Source organism: Ascaphus truei, chromosome 9 (assembly GCF_040206685.1).
Source record: "Ascaphus truei isolate aAscTru1 chromosome 9, aAscTru1.hap1, whole genome shotgun sequence".
Lineage (NCBI taxonomy): Eukaryota > Metazoa > Chordata > Amphibia > Anura > Ascaphidae > Ascaphus > Ascaphus truei.
The window spans coordinates 41,752,217-41,769,526 of record NC_134491.1 but is presented as its reverse complement, the minus strand read 5'-3'; the positions used below and the strand labels follow the sequence as shown (position 1 = coordinate 41,769,526).

At 49.3% G+C, this 17,310-nt stretch overlaps 1 protein-coding gene across 3 annotated transcripts in view; it reads left to right on the top strand.

Annotated features, from left to right (window-relative positions):
* Nucleotides 1–17,310, top strand: part of PPP4R4 (protein phosphatase 4 regulatory subunit 4) — a 90,306-nt gene that overhangs the window by 15,947 nt on the left and 57,049 nt on the right. Inside the window, exon 2 of one of the 3 annotated variants that reach the window (XM_075614450.1) lies at nucleotides 14,833–15,047. The exons of the other annotated variants lie outside the window; for them this stretch is intronic. The gene's annotated coding sequence lies outside the window, so the exon portion shown is untranslated. The remainder of the gene's footprint in view (nucleotides 1–14,832; nucleotides 15,048–17,310) is intronic. 3 annotated transcript variants of the gene reach the window in all.

Below are 17,310 nucleotides of genomic sequence, written 5' to 3'. Positions count from 1 at the left end.
CCACAGAGGAAGGCGCCACAAAGAAGGAGTTCCTCATCAGAACCATCTCCTTGCGGACGCAGAGATCCTGATGAGGTGGAGGCGCTGCACTGTATGTAGGTAGGACTCACACACACTACCTCAGCTGCCTGTCTGGGTTGACATTCCCCACACAACATCATGCAGGAGACTCAGGAGTCCTGTTGCCAACTTGTGCACCACCAGACACAACCATGTAATGGGGACTGGTTAGACCACAGGGGCCAATCTGAGATTGGGGGGGGGGTCAGCCAGGTCAAAAACACCATTACATTTGGAGGCGCTGCTGAGAGACCTGTCAACAGGACAGGCTTTTGCTAGGCACACTGGGAAACAGGAGAGTGTATGCTGCCAGTCAGTGCTGTGTTGGGACGGAACCTTGGGGTAGTCAGGGGGGCTGATGGAGTTGTCAGACCGCAGGGATGACCTGGGAGCCTGAAAGGAGTTGGGGGTCTGGAGAGGGGCTATAGCTGTCCTAGTCACCTTGAGGTAGTGCTAGTTGGTAGGATGCCTAAAGGGATAGCTTGTTAACGTGGTCAGGAATCCTGGAGAGGGTCTGCGCTAGACTGACCAACAGTAGGTAGACGCCCCAGTACTGCATGGAGAAGCCAGAGTACTCTAGCCCATTCCAGACCACTTACCGCTGAGAGCACAGACTGGAGAGAGAGAGGAGAGACACAGCATACACAGAGTGAGTGAGCCTAGCCTGAGGTAGTGCAACACGAGTCAGACCTACATTAGGTACACAAGGTGGTGCATCGGGCAATCTTTATTGTATCGGTATGGCAGCTGCCCCGCAGAGAGGAGCTCCATGTACAATAACCGCAAAACCAGCAACCAAATGGCGACCGCAAGAATGGAGGATCTGTGCAGCGCGGAAGGTCCAAAATGGCGGACGGAGGCAGATGGAGGGAGCGCACGTGGTGTGTGTTCCACGGAAGAGCAAGCTATTGAAGTAACTTTGGCTAGCCTGCTGTGGAGTGGCACGAAAGCGGTGGCCGCACCGTTTTGGTCCTGCCTGGGACCATGGGGTGATACCCTGGAGGACAGTGAGGAGGACATTGTGGTGGTGTGTGGTGGAGATGAAGGATCTGCTTGCCAGTCGGCGAGCGCTATACATAAAGCTACCTCAGTTGCTAAAGTGATTGGCAATGTAAACCAAGATGGCGGCTCCCGCTTCCCTGGGAGACCGCGTGGGCCGAGTGCAGAAAATGCTGCAAATGCAAAAGTTGCAGAAAGTTGGCCGGGAGTGGCACCAAAAGGAAAACCCCACCCTGATGGGAGGTATGGCGCGAAAGCTGCGGCCGCGTCCTCATGGACAGTAGCAAGCTCAGCCCCAGTGCTGTGTCACCGTGTGAACTTGTGGGACCCTCTGCTAATATCAACCAGGAGGAGGGGTTTCCAGCTTTGTCAAATGAGGATGGAGCTGGCGGAGGGAGGAGTTAACAAACCAGCCCCTGCCCTTCAGTTGCGAGGAACTGATCTACTGGGAAGACCACTGCAAAAAGTTTCTCCCGTAAGCAACATGGCCTGCAAGAGTGAAGAAGATTTGGACATTTCTGCCCATCCCTATTCGGCTCCAGGAGGCTTCCTGGTGCACAGAGCTGGAGGGAAAGAGACGGTCAAATGCTTGTGCATGCAGTGTCGGCTGCCTGGTGGTTCTGTCAGTACCACGTCCAGATGCCCGCAATGTGGCATCCAGTATTTATGGGCTGTGCAACCATTTGTGCCCGGACAGACCGTGGAGGCGGGGGCAGACACAGCCATGCTGACGGCTGAAGCCCCGGGTGCGGCCTGGAGAGAACCCGTGGATCTCGGAGCGTGGGGATCGCTCCTCATGATAAAGACGGAGCCGGAGGAGAAAGGGGCCTGTAAACGAGGTGGAAGCCGAGAACCTCATCAGCGGTCCCCGATGGGAATGCCACTCCCTGAGTCGGAGTTCGACTCCTCGGACGAGGAGCAAGCGACCCTGACCCCGGTGGTGACGCGCCAATCGGCGGACCACCTGTGTTGTGACAGAGCGGAGTCTCGTGTCGCCGGTGCAGCGACAACCTGAGAGGCAGAGTCCCACGGCCGTGGTGACTGGCGGAGCGGACGGTGGAGAAGGAACCATCCCGCGCCGACGGAGCGGTAAGCGACACCCTTGCCCTCCTCAGGCTCCGGTGGTGGCAACGGCGGAGAGGGGCCTAGTCCGGGCCCGAGCGGAGAGCAGAACCATCACTTCCGGCGGCGGATGTCATTCTGGAGGAAGAGGTTCCGGTTGGGAACCCAACGCAAGATGGCGGCGGCGAGTCCCGCGAGATCCATGACATCACTTCCGGTGGGCACAGCGGAGCCGGATGGAAGATGGTGGCATCCTCGCGGCCGAGTAGCTGTACCAGATCGCCTGGTTCCGGGAGAAGCTGGCAGGCCCTGCGGAAGCCTGGGAGCAGCGAAACGGGAGAACCGGAATGTCAGTGCAATGGCACCGGGTCAGGTAGCGGAAAGATGCGGGTCGTAGCCCCGCGGATGCCTGCTGTTTTTCCCTATGCCCATCCCCCGGCCATAGTTAAAGCCCCTACCCCTGTCACTTTTACCTACAGGTCACCATCGAGCCAAGGGTTGTGTGGGGAGTCCCGAGCCACCTCCGATGAAAGGACTGGGGAGAACTTGGACTATGGGGAATGTTTCACGTCGGATGACGGGTCGGGTGGGGGAAGGTATATGCGACAGGTATCTGGGTCGAGTGATTACCCTAGCTCTATTAGTGTCAAGGTCACCAGTAGGCCCAAAAGGCTGGGGTCCAACTCCAGATCAACCGGTACCTTGGGGATATCCTCAGGGGGAGAGCAAGAGGAAGCCGAGGGCACCATAGCAGTACCAGAAGAGGTTAGGGAAACCAGGTGGTGGGCACCCAATTTTGAAGGGTATGAGGCATGGCTAGATCGCACCAGGCTTATCCTAAGACAAGATGGGGTTGTGGATTACTGGTGGGCACCAGGAGAATTCACGGAGGAGGCTCGTCTGGAGGAACTGAGACTGAGGTGGTATGATATCAGTTCGGGGGTAGTGGATCCCAAAGGATCAGACAGGTTACGGGACACGGTAGAACCCGCTGAACCCTTATCATGGGTGCTGCCAAGTAAGGCAGGCAACGCCAGGTTAATTAGGACAAGTCGGGCTTAAAGGGCCATAGTGACAAGGTACAAGAAGTCCCACGGGTTGAAATACCCTTACGTTCCTGAACCTCTTATGCAGGAGATAGAGGACCAAAGGCATGGGTGTTTGAGAGAGACCATAGAGGAGTACATCCGGTCCAAGGGTGGAGAATGCATTGGGCATAGAGCAGAAGAGCGAATTTCTCAATTAATGAGGGTATGGAGCATTGGGCGCAATGTATATATGCATAAGGTGGAGTACCGCCCGGAGAATGGGTTACCCCGGGAGTACAGCGTGACAGTTAAGGACAATGCTGGCCAGGAGGTAAAGAAGCCAGACCCTAGGCACTACTATTAGGTACAGAGGATAATGGGGTCTGCTTTAGAAACAGTGCCTTCTGCTGGACAGCAGGCATTGTAGCTGTTAATTTATCATGAGAACTGTATAATGAAAATTTGTAAGATGATTATTTTATGTTTTGCAGTGCTTCCTGGAAGAAGGTCTAACAAATTTAGGTCCCTGACGGGGCGTTGGGATTCACCAGGGGGAGAATATAGCCAAGTGTTAAAAATGGTATACAGTTCTCTCTCATGCTGGCAGTATTGTATTGTATGTCTTTATTTATATAGCGCCATTAATGTACATAGCGCTTCACAGTAGTAATACATGTGGTAATCAAATAATTAACAGATAATATAAATAACAGGTCATGGGAATAAGTGCTTCAGACATAAAAGTAACATTAAGGAAGAGGAGTCCCTGACCCGAGGAGCTTAAAGTCTAATCGTTAGGTAGGGAGAAAGTACAGACACAGTAGGAGGGAGTTCTGGTAAGTGCATCTGCAAGGGGCCAAGCTTTATGTATCATGTGTTCAGAATATCCACAGTGATATTCATATGCTTCTTTAAGCACGTGGGTCTTAAGGTGGGTCTTAAAGGTGGATAGAGAGGGTGCTAGTCGGGTACTGAGGGGAAGGGCATTCCAGAGATGTTGGGCAGTCAGTGAAAAAGGTTTAAGGCGGGGGAGGGCTTTAGATACAAAGGGGGTAGAAAGAAGACTTCCTTGAGAAGAACGCAAGAGTCTGGATGGTGCATAACGAGAAATTAGGGCTGAGATGTAAGCCTGGTAAGTATACAGGATTGCCAGCATCAATCATGGAGGTTTGCCCTCACACCCTGGTGAGGTGTCATATGTACATGAGGGGAGTGTTAACAGACCTGGTGTCCATTGTTAGTGACACAGGAGGTGGAGCCATTTCCTTGGTATATAAGACACAGCACTGCCCAAAGTTAGTGTGCAAGTCTATGTTCAAGGTCAAGTGTGATAATTAAGAGTGACCTGCAGCAGTAAGGCTGGCAGGGCCTACACTGTGTCCAGGGACCTGGCACAGGTGGTGATCTCCCTGAGGGGAGAGGTGATCCAACTCCATTGGGAGGGCAGATCTTCTGAATGGAGAGCACAGAAGAAGATGAGCGGCTAAGCTGTTTGCTGCAAGGGGCTGTCTGCCTATACATCAATAAAGATGCCCTTGTTCACAAGAACCCCCATGTGTGAGTGCGAAGTTACTCCACAGAGGAAGGCACCACCAAGAAGGAGTTCCTCATCAGAACCATCTCCTTGCGGACGCAGAGATCCTGATGAGGTGGAGGCGCTGCACTGTATGTAGGTCGGACTGTATGTAGCACACTACCTCAGCTGCCTATCTGGGTTGACATTCCCCACACAACATCATGCAGGAGACTCATGAGTCCTGTTGCCAACAGGTGCACCACCAGACACGACCATGTAATGGGGACTGGTTAGACCACAGGGGCCAATCTGAGATTGGGGGGGTCAGCCAGGTCAGAAACACCGTTACATATATATATGAGAAAAACATTTACTTTGGACAAAAAACATTTACACTACCTATGTTAACTTGCTAACTTGTATACAAATATTAGTTTTACAATTACACTTTGCAAACATTGAATCACAGCTAACACAATTGTGTGGTCAGGTTTACACAGCTCGTTTGCACTACGAGATTGTTTAAAAAAAATAACATTTTCATATTCAATATATTCTAGAGGCATCCAAAATGACAATTGTTTGGTAAATTAAAATTATACAACCCAAATTGATTGAGTTTTCAGTATTTAGTGTTTGCAATTTTTCCTTCCTCTGGACATCTTATTTGCAATTTAGTTCACTTTACAGCCAAAAAATGCCAACAGATATTTGTTGAATGGAACTAAGCAGAAGCCCACAGGTGTGCTGGGGATGAGTGAATGTTTGAAAAATCAATCAGATTATATAATGACATAATTAAAACATTACTAACACAAATGTGAGGTTTATATCTGAATGGGTTATAAAAATATAGTAAGTATTATGTAATACTACAGAACCTCCCTGGATCCTGTTCTCTGGCAGATAAATCCCCCCCGCCCCCCCCCATCAGCACCATTTTGCAGAGTGCATGTACTTTCCTCTATGACTGTATTAAAAAAAAAACCCACACATATAGGATATTGCTTTGATTGCTACTTTAAGTACAGATGCAAATGCAGGCTATACTGTGTATTCTGCAATACTTGATACGGTGCTTCCATGGGTAAGACCTGATTTTCAGAGCCCTGACATATAGCTTAGATTTGAATTGTTAAAAAAATGTCCACCTGTTACCTGATTTGGCAAAAGACACTTGGGTCCATAAAGCTGGCACATAACATCCAACCATTTAACTCTATTAAAACTACCATTTTGGACAAAAGCCTTATTTGGTTCATAACACCTGAACCTCTTCTATCGCTCAGTCTTAGAATAAGGACCAGATTTACAAAGCGATGCTAAGCTTTAAAGCACCTGACTGCCCTTTTTAAATGACTATGCGGTGAGGTGCATCAGGACTTGGCACTGCTAAATAAATATTGTTCAAAGGACCCTACAAAAATCTCGCAGCAAATCATTGCAAGGAGTAAATAATTCAGATCGGACGCCTGACGCAAGATCGTGTTCTTAACACACAGGTTTTGCTTTTTCATAAACGTCTACAGACAGTTTGATGTTTCAGATCATAGAAAAGTATTTCATTATTATTTGGGATGTCCTGGATTATGGTTTAATTTACACTCATTACATCACTGAAAAAGTATTTCTCAGTGCCAGAATGACACGGTGTTATGCATGTAATGACACACGTGTTATGCATGTAATGACTGTTTTTGTAACCTGCTGCAGTGATAAAAATAACTCTGTATTCTTATCACGAGGTTGTAGCTGGAGGTTACTGGTTGCATGGAGACACGTGAATACAGGGAGATGCACAGGACAATACAATTGTCATACATTAAGAAAGAATAACAGAATGTGAACCTCGTTATGGTGTCTATACTAGATATTACCAAAGTAGCAACTGGCATAGCTCACTTTCATTTTGTAAATAAATAGTCTATATGATGTTTGATCCTCACAGATGTTTTATTTAACCCAACATGCCTGATGCCTCTAATTCTGTCGTGCCAAATCTATGTATCATCAGCAAGCTCAGATTGGTGTGTGACTCCAGATTTCAGTTTCTTCATAAAATGTGGCAATTAGTCACCAAAGAAAGGAATAACAGCTATGTTTGCTTATTCTTCACAATCTATCTGCCTGTTTAATTCTTTATCAATTAGGGACGCTAATCTGCTTTTTTAAGATTAGAAAACTCATATTCAGCTGTATACCCATGACGGCTTTGTATTCATAGTAACCTTATTTACCAAGATCAGCTTGGTTAATTGAAGTTTCGTATTTCTTTGTGTCCTGGTTGAACGTGTGCCAGCAAGTAGGACTCTATTTCAGACATATAACCATTTTGTGACTCTGCCAAACAAATGTACTCGGGTAACCTGCTTAATCATTCACCCATACCTGTTGGATAAAGCCTCATTTAAACATAGTTAAGTCCTGTAATACTGAATATTGTATTACCAGCGGGAAAAAATGTGTTTGATTTGGGAAACTGCTTACAAATAAATATGTGTCTTATTTATTATTCCTTATCATAGTACCACCTATTGATAGTGAAATATTTATTTATATTCAATAGAAAGTGAAACTGCCTTTAGAGACTTTATTGTTTTACCATTTTTAATTTTTTTTTTAATATTTGATGGTAATCTGCGTCGGCACAAAATGTAGCTTTGTTTTGGAACCAAATTTGTAGAAATCTCACTCCATTAATGGCCATTAACATTTCAGCGCGGTTTCCAAATGCTCTGGGAAATGCAGACCCCAGCTCTGTTTTGTGAGAGTGCTGCATCATTTGGATGGAGGTTGATAGCATGAAAGGTAATAATTCTGTTTGCTACAATTTGGGAACTATTGGCAGAACTGATTTTGCAGCAAAGTAAAAAAGGAGAAACCTAGAATGTGTGTGCTAATTTCACAGTATAATGTAGTATTTAGAATTCATTTTAGACCATAGTAATTTGCTGTAACATTCTCTGCCTTTTTCCAGAGCACAATAGTTACATGTGCATAACCCATGTGTGTTCTCTTGTCTGTTTAGGTTTTAGAAACTGGACATGAACATATTAGTACAGGATGAATGGCAAGTGGTATGTGTTCCATGTTCACCTAGCTATTTAAAATTATGTATTCCATAGTCACATACAGTAATATCAGCAAGGCAACGTTTTCTGTAACACTGTTGATTTAATATGTGTAGAAGATTGTTCAGTCTACTAATCACTGGATTCAGTTGGGTGTTGTTGGCTACTACCATTCAGCATTAAAATGTTGTAACAAAAAAAGTTCAGTGTGCTCTATCCCTTTAAATTCTCTCTCTTCTAAGTCAAAGGTTTTCTCCTTGCTGCTCCCAATCTCCCGTGATCAGCGGGGAAAATCCACATACAAATAAACACAAAAGGGGCGCAAAAAAAGAAATCACTAAAACTTATGTAGCACTGTTTCCCTCCAAACACAGAAGCTACTATTGCTGCATGTACCCGTTTGGCTCACAGGAGCCTAAGCCTCTGCTCTGGGAGCCTGGGGTATATATATATTCACAATAGTCGTGGTGGAACACCTCCACCTGGGAAGGAGCCCCTCACAGGACACAACCCAATAACACACACTTTGTATAATAGAACAAGAACAGACTTTACTGAGCATATATATACTTATCACTATAAGGTGTATGAAAATGCATCCGACCAGTTCCCACTAGCACAAATAGCCAACGCACCTCACAGGGTGCAACCCTTCACCGTGTCCCCACACAGTGTCCTTAATACCTGTGAGTCCCCTTAGTCACTCCACCCACCGAGTGTCCCCAAGTGTGACTCTTCCACCCTGGCGTGGTCAGTGCCTGATGTATCGGTATGTTGGTGCACGTAAGATACGATACCTGCCCAGTGCGACGGCAGCTGGGCCCTTAAATATCTTCAAAAAGGATCCGCCGACCTCCTACGCGACGTCCTGGCTTAACCAGCGTGATGATCCGTCAGGGGCGATGCCACCCTGAAGACAGTCTGGGAGTGCAGCATCCGCTGTGTCCCTAATGCCTGGGACATAGACGAGCAAACAGCGCTGAGGCGCGCTCCTGCTCTGCCTCGCCTGCTCCAAAATGGGGCTTTTCCCTGTCCTTGCAGGCGAGGCAGTGAGCGCGTTCAGGAGGCGGGACGGGGCGGAGCGGGAGCGTGCCAGGAGGCGGAGCGGGAAGCGGGGCTAGTCGCCCGCTCCCATTGGATGGGAGCGGTCACGTGACCGCTCCTCCGCATCCCCAAGCGGCAAATTTCAAAACTACCTGTCTCGGGGAAGTTTCTCAGCATCCGCACGCATCAGCGCGCATGCGGAGGGGGAAACTATAGCCGCACTGATTACAGATGCAGGGGCTTTGTGCATCTGTTCATTGCGGCTCAGCCCGCCTCAGCGACGCTGATTGCACTATGTCCCAGGCCTAACTATCAATATGTAACGCTAAGGGGCAGGGTCCCTAACCTAGGGCCTGTCCCTGAAGCACAACATAAACTACAGGGTGTCTCAGGGCCTATCTGGGGCCGAGGGGGCTAATGGCCTAATGCAGTGGGTCACAGATCCCTGCACTCACGTCCTACCCCTAGCTCTTCCTAGTCCTGACTCACTACCGTGGGCTCAGTGACAGCTTCCTATTTCCCTGCCTAGGAGGATCCTAACACCCTATTAGTTCCCTGGCGTCAGGTGAGCCTAATGGCTCATGGGACTTGCAGTGCCTGCTTAGAGCCTTCTCCCATTGGCCCTGCTTCGCGCGCTTATCACTGCACATGTGTGAGCTTCCTGTAATGGCCACCACAACAAAACCTTACTGCACATGCGTGCGCAATCTAAGATGGCGGCACCCTACTGATGGAGCCGCCGGTGCCCTCGGCGACGCCGTCGCCGCTCCGCTACTGCCCGGCACCCGCAGCACACTCTCCTGCTCAGCCCCCCCCACTTGGAGCTTCTGTGTGCGGCCGCAGGCGGCCTCGCGCGCCCCCGCAACCGACCGCGCTACCTGCCTGGGGGTAAGTGGGGAAAAAGGGGGGAACCCAGCTACACTTAAATGCAATATTTTATATATGTCTAATCATGAAAACATAATACACTCAAATAATTTATGAAAAAAGATCAAAATCGATCTATAGGTCTGAAAACCCCCCACAAGATCAGGTTCTATAAACAAGAGCCCACCAACAACAAAAGCCCTTAGATGAAAAAAGCACACAGTCCAGTTGCCTAGATCAGCGTTTTCCAAACTTTTTTTTCCGTGACCCGGTTATCTTTGAACTTCTCCTTCGTGACCCACTAAAATTTTTATCGCTTATAGGTAAAATAAAACCGTTATGAATGTCCATACAGATTTCATATATTCTCCCAATCCCCTCTATTCTCTCTCTCACCCCCCCCCCCCACCCTCTCTCTGACCTGCACAGACGCACACAGTCACTGACCTACAGACACTCACACAGACAGACCAAACACACACAGCCACTGCTGGCCTGCACAGACACATACACAGCCACTGATACACACACACACACACACACACACACAGCCACTGATACACACACACACTCTCCCCCATACACACACACACACACAGATACACACACACACACACACACAAAGATACATACACACACTCTCTCCCCCATACACACACAGATACACACACAGACACAGATACACACACAGACACAGATACACACACAGACACAGATACACACACAGACACAGATACACACACACACACACACACACACACACACACACACACACACACACACACACACACACACACAGATAGACATACACACAGATAGACATACACACACACAGATACACACACACACAGAAATACACACACACAGATACACACACACACATACATACACCCACTCTCTCCCCCATACACACACAGCCAGTGATACATTAACACTCCCCTGTATATACACACACTCTCTCTCCCCTATACACACACACACGCAGCCACTGATACACACTCACCTATACACACACACACACTCTCTCTCTCCCCCACACACACACACACTCTCTCCCTTATATATACACACACATGCACGCACCCACTGATGCACGCACCCACTGATACACACACACACACACACACACACACACACACACACACACACACACACACACACACACACACACACACACACACACACACACACAGAGCCAGCTAGATACACACACACACAGCCAGCCACTGATACACACACACACAGCCACTGATACACACTCACCTATACACACACACACACTCTCTCTCTCCCCCACACACACTCTCTCCCCTATATATACACACACATGCATGCACCCACTGATACACACTCTCACACACACACACAGCCACTGATACACACACACACACTCTCCCCCATACACACACAGATACACACAGACACAGATACACACACAGACACAGATACACACACAGACACAGATACACACACACACACACAGATAGACACACACACAGATAGACATATACAGACACAGATACACACACATACAGATACACACACACATACATACACCCACTCTCTCCCCCATACACACACAGCCAGTGATACATAAACACTCCCCTGTATATACACACACTCTCTCTCCCCTATACACACACACACGCAGCCACTGATACACACTCACCTATACACACACACACACTCTCTCTCTCCCCCACACACACACACACTCTCTCCCTTATATATACACACACATGCACGCACCCACTGATGCACGCACCCACTGATACACACACACACACACACACACACACACACACACACACACACACACACACACACACACACACACACACACACACACACACACACACAGAGCCAGCTAGATACACACACACAGCCAGCCACTGATACACACACACACAGCCACTGATACACACACACACACACACAGCCACTGATACACACACACACTCCCCTACATACACACACACACACAATTTATTACAGAGGCAGCGACTGATGTGAGTGACTGGAGGGGGGGGGGGCGGGGGAGAGAGGAAAGGCCCGCGATCCGAGCAGGCGGCTCCACGCCTCCCTCTGTCCGCCAGCGACCGCGCAGCCACCACTGCCCACCCCCTGTGCCTATCTCCTGCACCAAGGGGACTGAGGGGAAGGGAGCTCCAGGAACGGAGACACAGGTGCGCCCCCGTACCACTTCCTACCTCCTATCATGCCGGGCATCGTGTCCTGTGGGGGGGGCGGAGCATGTCATGGGCGGCAACATCATGATGCGGGGCAGCAGTAGGAGCCCGAGTCAGCGAATCACCGTTGACACCCCAGCGATAGCAGCCTGCACCACTTCAGCCTTGTCCCGCACCTCACCTCGGGCCGCCGCAAGGAGGGAGGGGGGGCCGCCGCAATGAGGGAGGGGGGGACGCCGTGCGGCCAGCCTCGCTGCGACCCGGCAATTTTGCTTCCGTGACCCGGTGCCGGGTCGCGACCCACCATTTGGGAAACGCTGGCCTAGATGAAAAATGGCTACCAGCCTTAACTTTTGGTTCTTGTCCTCGTGGAGTGCTTCACTTGCAGCTTCCTAGAACTCCGTTGTCATGGGAGTCCCGTCGCTGCTCTGACCTCACCACACTACGCTTTTCATGTCGCTTAGGCCTAGGACATAGTGAAATCATCGTCGCTGAGGCGGGCTGAGCCGCGCTGAACAGATGCACAAAGCCCCTGCATCTGTAATCAGCGCGGCTATAGTTTCTCCCTCTGCATGCTTGCTGATGCGTGCGGAGGCTGAGAAACTTCCCCAAAGACAGGCAAGTTTGAAATTTGCCGCTCGGGGAAGCGGAGGAGCGGTCACGTGACCGCTCCAATCCAATGGGGCTGCAGCCGGTCCGGCATTTTAACTACAGAGCCACCAGACAGAGGCAGCACAGAGGTGTGTGGTGTGTGGTGTGGTGTGTGTGGTGTGTGATGTATGTGTGTGAATATATTTATCAAAGTTGCACAATGTTAATAAATAATTTATTCTCACAACATGTCTTTTTTTTTTTAATTTTTAAAATATTATATAATACACACACACACACACACACATACACACATACACACATACACACACACACACACACACACACACACACACACACACACACACACACACACACACACACACACACACACACACACGTTCCCCAGTGACACACAAACACACAGACCACTTCAAAGTGACACACACACACACTGACAGCTACCAAGTGACACACACACACACACACACACACTGACAGCTACCAAGTGACACACACACAGTGATACCCGCCTCCCAAGCGCGCTTGCTGTCTCCTCTGCCAGGACAGCAAAAAGCTCCTGGTAGAGCGAGCTGCAGCAAGCAACAGCGAGCAGCAGCACCAAAGTCTTTACTATGTCCCAGGCCTTAGACACTTCTTCTGCAGGGGGTGAAAAGTTAGATAATTACAAGTGTGGTCTTTAAGACAAAAAAATGGAACATGTACAGTACGTAACAATTACATGGTAGACTCATTCTTAACCTGCTGGTGGCAAGTCTGTAAGAATAGCTTTGTCATATTAGGTAAAGTTTGGCTGCAGCATAATAGTCGAAGTCTGTTGTAGCAATACTATAGTTATTGTCGGCAGAGAGAACAGAGAAGGCCCCATGGCTTCTGTTACGCAAATAGGATGAAATTGAGTTATTTCTTCCTTTGTCTACTCTCTGTACACTATCATATTCTGTGCTTACAGGAAGTAAAAAGCTCATTTATCATGTTGTCCGATAAGTGGTGATTGTATTATACAAAGAACATACTGCGGTGTTATACAATACTGGCACTCTAAAAGGGATGTCAAATTGTATATAGCATCCCACTGTTCTAAACAAACTATTTTATTTTAAACATAAGTGATTCAAAGTATGATCATCTGTCAGTGTCTGTCATTCACACACACACACATATATATATATGTGAATGACAGACACTGACAGATGATCATACTCTCATATACACACACACACACACACACACACACACACACACACACACACACACACACACACACACACACACACACACACACACACACACACACACATACACACACACACCTACTGGTATACTCATACTGCCCGTAAAGCAGGTTTGCTATTGCCAGAAAGATTTCTGTTGGATAAACTGTAAATAATTTCTTCCAAGCATGGCTGACAATGTTCTGGAAAAGTAATCACCTTATTGCAGGGGTGGCTAACTTGTCAAAGACGGAGCCACTGATTGAGCCACCTGTGCTGAAGCAGTGATAGCCTGAAAACCTGACCTGTTGGTGGCCCTTGACCACTCCTGCCTCATTGGAATGAAATTAGCCTGATAACGAGGAGGCTTTATTATACATACAATGAAAATCTAATATTTGTGCATTCTAGAAAGTAGAAATGCCAATCACTTAATTTGCCCCTATAAATTCAAAATGTGCCGCCTTGCACGTGTGCCCGCTCGCACATCTGTGCCGTTTTGCACCCCCAGGTACATACAGTTAATTTACAGATACCTTACTGTATTTGTGCAAGTGAATTATTTTCACTTATTCCAACCACTGTTAAGGTAGTGCCCTAGGTTAATGGATACAATGCTAACTAAGGCTGCGCTTATAGTGCCGGCGACGCGACGTCGCAGCAAAACAAATGTATTGCTGCCGTTACGTGCGCTTATAGTAAGCGCGACGCGACAGGAGCGACGCGAATTTCTGAAGCCGGTCAAATTAGATTTTTCAGAGGATGTCGCCACATGTGACAGCCTCTGAACCAATCAGAGACCTGGTCGCCCGCGACGTCGCCGGAAAGCGAATTACAACTTTCACTAGCGGCAACGGGTGACGTCATCCGTCGCGTCGCCGTCGCACGCACTATAAGCGTGGCCTAAGAGGGTATTCTCTTTTCTTAAGTAAATGAAATGCTGTCAAAATGTTTTCTTAAGGGCGTTCCCTCCTGAAATATTAACTCTACAACCACCAGTAAGGAAGACGTTTAAATGCGGATCTGTGGAGTTTAAACGGGCCACCACACAACGATTCACGCTGGCTTGTATTTATAGAAAACGCAGGAATAAAAGTGAAAATATTTTTTAAAACTATTTTATTACTGATCATTCATTTACAAAAATAGTTGTTTTTTTTTTTTTTTTAGATGTTTAAAACAAATCAGAACGGCATTTAAGAAAGCGTGTGCCGATTTTGTAAGTGGATTAGACACACTTTATGGATTGCTAAATGAACAGTTGCAAGTGCTGAATGAGCTTGGTACGGCCCGGGATGATTTGCACGGTATCTTTTCTCGGAACCTTCAGCTCATTATAGCTTCAACATTAACAACTGGTTTGATAAATGATCAGCGGTTTATAGGTAATTTATCATTACTCCTATTTTATGTACAGTATATATTAGTAGTACATATAAATCCAGATGTTTTATTGGTAGCAAGACCTTTGCATATGATACATGACTGGTGTTATGCATGTTCACCTGCTTGCAAGCGCCTGTATCCCACATTGACACAGAGAAACGAACATGTCACTGTAGCTACTTGTATGTTCATGTGCCCGTGCTGGGAGGGGGGGTCTGCATATGAGATCTATTGTCTTCCCTAAAGCAGCGGTGTGCAAAGATTGTTTAGGGGGGGCGCAGGAAGCAGCGGCGATTTTGCCAGGAGCAGAGGGAAAAAAGCCGTCTGCAGCTGCAATTTTTCTTTTGGCCATTAGGTGGCGCTGTGCTGCGCTGTGCTACAGTACACAGCAGCATCTCGTTGCTTCCTGCTTCCTGCGTGTGTGACATGGGGAGAGGGGGTGAGTGAGACTGGGACATGGGGGGGGGGGTGAGTGAGACTGGGACATGGGGGGGGGGGGTGAGTGAGACTGGGACATGGGGGGGGGGGTGAGTGAGACTGGGACATGGGGGGGGGTGAGTGAGACTGGGACATGGGGGGGGGGGGGTGAGTGAGACTGGACATGGGGGGGGGGGTGAGTGAGACTGGGACATGGGGGGGGTGAGTGAGACTGGGACATGGGGGGGGTGAGTGAGACTGGGACATGGGGGGGGGTGAGTGAGACTGGGACATGGGGGGGGGGGGGTGAGTGAGACTGGGACATGGGGGGGGGGTGAGTGAGACTGGGACATGGGGGGGGGTGAGTGAGACTGGGACATGGGGGGGGGTGAGTGAGACTGGGACATGGGGGGTGAGTGAGACTGGGACATGGGGGGGGGGTGAGTGAGACTGGGACATGGGGGGGGGGTGAGTGAGACTGGGACATGGGGGGGGGGGTGAGACTGGGACATGGGGGGGTGAGACTGGGACATGGGGGGGTGAGACTGGGACATGGGGGAGTGAGACTGGGACATGGGGGAGTGAGACTGGGACATGGGGGAGTGAGACTGGGACATGGGGGGGTGAGACTGGGACATGGGGGGGAGTGAGACTGGCACATGGGGGGGGAGTGAGACTGGCACATGGGGGGGGAGTGAGACTGGCACATGGGGGGGGAGTGAGACTGGGACATGGGGGGGGAGTGAGACTGGGACATGGGGGGGGGGGACTGGGACATGTGGGGGGAGTGAGACTGGGACATGGGGGGGGGGTGAGACTGGGACATGGGGGGGGAGTGAGACTGGGACATGGGGGGGTGGGAGAGTGAGACTGGGACATGGGGGAGTGAGTGTGAGACTGGGACATGGGGGAGTGAGTGTGAGACTGAGGCATGGGGAGGGTGTGAGTGACATGAGGGGGGTGAGAGTGTGAGATGGGGAGGGGGGTGAGAGTGAGTGTGACATGGGGAGGGGGGGGTGAAAGAGCTACATGGGGATGGGGATGAGAGAGACATTGGTGGGAGGGAGGGAGACACTGGCAGGAGGGAGAGAGACACACAATGGCTGGAGGGAGAGTGTGAGAGAGACACCGGGTGGAGGGAGAAACAATAGCTGGTTGGAGAGTGCAAGAGAGACACTGGGGGGAGGGAGAGGCAATGGCTGGAAGGAGAGTGAGAGACAATGGAGGGAGGGGGACACTAGGGGGAGGGAGAAAGAAAGAGAGACACACAGGGGGAGGGAAAGAGAGTGGGGGGAGACACTGAGGGGAGGGATAGAGAGGGACTGGAGGGGGAGTGAGAAATACAGGGAGTTGGAGAGACTGGAAGAGGAGTGTGAGACTGGAAGAGGGGAGAGAGTGAGAGACAATGCGGGGAGGGAGAGAGTGAGAGACAATGGGGGGAGGGAGAAAGAGACACACACTGGGGGGAGGGAAAGAGAGTGGGGGGGGGAGGGGGAGACACTGAGGGGAGGAATAGAGAGGGACTGGAGGGGGAGTGAGAAATACAGGGAGAGACTGGAAGAGGTTAGAGAGGTCCTGAGGTGTTCTAATGTGGCGGGAAGAGAGAGATTAATAATACAGCAGAAATGGGAACGCTATTAGACAAATATTATAATATTTATTTTTAAGTTATGTAATTTGTGCTATAAATACTTTTTTTGTAGACGCGTGGCGGGGGCGTTACAAAGCTGGTTCGCCCTCAATGGCTGAACCAGCTCACGTGCGCTGACGTCATGTGATTTTGATTACATCAGGCAGGGGGGCCCGAGAAATTTCATGGATGAAAAGGGGGGCTCGGCATAAAAA